The sequence below is a fragment of the Rattus norvegicus genome, chromosome 6 (assembly GCF_036323735.1).
Source record: "Rattus norvegicus strain BN/NHsdMcwi chromosome 6, GRCr8, whole genome shotgun sequence".
In the NCBI taxonomy this organism is placed as follows: Eukaryota; Metazoa; Chordata; class Mammalia; order Rodentia; family Muridae; genus Rattus; species Rattus norvegicus.
The window spans coordinates 79,262,466-79,264,447 of NC_086024.1; the positions used below are offsets into that span (position 1 = coordinate 79,262,466).

At 47.1% G+C, this 1,982-nt stretch overlaps 1 pseudogene; it reads right to left on the reverse strand.

The window, feature by feature from the left end:
- Positions 1 to 597: 597 nt before the first annotated feature.
- Ldha-ps26 (lactate dehydrogenase A, pseudogene 26) lies at positions 598 to 1,662 on the reverse strand (annotated as a pseudogene).
- Between the last annotated feature and the right edge of the window lie 320 nt (positions 1,663 to 1,982).

The window sequence follows — 1,982 nt, forward strand, 5'->3', positions numbered from 1 at the left end:
AGGAGAAGTCTGTCTAACGGGCAGCTAGAAGGAGGGTCTTAAAGCTCAACCCTACAGTGACACACTTCCTCCAACAAGGCCACACCTCCTAACTACCACTCCCTGTGGGCCAAGAATATTCAAAGCACCACACCCTGTTTCAAAAAAACTATAAAAAATATCCAATGTTTGGATTATTATTTGTTTTCACTGTTCAAGTTTTATGTGATTTTTTTATTGACATGACACTTGAGTGGTTGGATCCATCATCCGTATGTAGCTCTTACATTTCACATAATATTGCAATGTATACTACAGGCACATGTACTACAGAAAATATCCTGTAGAACAATTATGCACAAGTTGTGCATGATGGACTTACACACTGGAGCCAGGTTATGACTGACTGGGAACTCATGGCCTAGGCATGTTTGGTGAGGGTGCGCAGCACAGCTATGCAGCAGGATCCCAGGGTAATCAAAGCCTGCATGCAGTTGGCAGTGTGTCTTGGAGACAGTGGGACTGTCACACTAACCAGGTTACCACTACACAAGTACCACTTAGCAGCAGGGTAGAGCTGTGGGAACCGAGATTTTCCCCAAACCACCTCAACACAACTGAACTAACCACAGCTCAGATGAGAAGTGTGTGGTCTCCATAGAAACCCTGCTGCAGCCTGGACAGTGAAGGGCTAGGACACTGGGAAGACTTTAGAACTGCAGCTCCTTCTGGATTCCCCAGAGGGTATCTGCACTCTTCTTCAGGCGGGCCTCCTCCTCAGGAGTCAGTGTCATCTTCACAACATCTGAGATTCCATTTTATCCCAGGATACACGGGACACTGAGGAAGACATCATCATTGATTCCATAGAGACCCTTAATCATGGTGGAAATGGGATGCACCCGCCTAAGGTTCTTCATTATGCTCTCGGCCATGTCTGCCACGGAGAGGCCAATGGCCCAGGATGTGTAACCTTTCAGCTTGATCACTTCGTATGCACTGTCAATCACCTGCCTGTGAACACCCTTCCACTGCTCCTTGTCTGCATCACTTTCCAGTTCTGGGTTCAGAGACTTCAGGGAGATGCCAGCAATGTTCACACACTCCACACAGGCACACTGGAGTCGCCATGCTCTCCCAGGACCTACCTGTGACAGCTCAGCGGGTGAACTCCCAGCCTTTCTCCCATCAGGTAACAGAAACAAGCTGAATCCTGATTGCAACCCCTTCCAATATCTCGGCTTTTGGGAAAGCCACTGATTTCCCAAGTCACATAGGTCAAGATCTCCACTGGATTTGAGACAATGAGCAGCTTGCACTGTGGACCGTACTTCACAATGCTGGGAATGATGAACTTGAAGACATTCACGTTGCACTGGACCAAATTGAGTCCTTTTGCTGATGGACCCCTGGAGTGATAATGACCAGCTTGGAGTTTGCAGTCACACTATAGACAATTTTTAGTGTTTTAAGGAAAAGGCTGCCATGCTGGAGATCCATCATCTCTCCCTTTAGTTTGTCTTCCATGACATCAACAAGGGCAAGCTCATCTGCCAAGTCCTTCATTAAGATACTGATGACACAGCCATGCCAACAGCACCAACCCCAACAACTGTGATCTTGTTCTGGGGGACTTGTTCTTCCTTAAGAAGATTCACAATCAGCTGGTCCTTGAGGGTGCCATCTTGGACTTTGAATCTTTTGAGACTGCTAGTGCACCATGGAGGGTGATGGGTGAGCAGCAGCGTGGCCTGAGCTAGGTGACAGTGGCTCTGGCACTGGAAGGATAGGATAGATTAGAGAGAGGTCTGTGATAGTGAAGCACACCTTTAATCCAAACCCTGGGATTAAAGCACATGGATATCTGAGGTCAAGGCCAGCCTAGTCTACAGAGTGAGTTTGAGAAAGGCTGGGCTACACAGTGAAACCCTGTCTTGAAAAAACAACAATAACAACAAAAGAAAACCAACCAACAAACAAAAGGTCTAGAGATAGAAGAAACT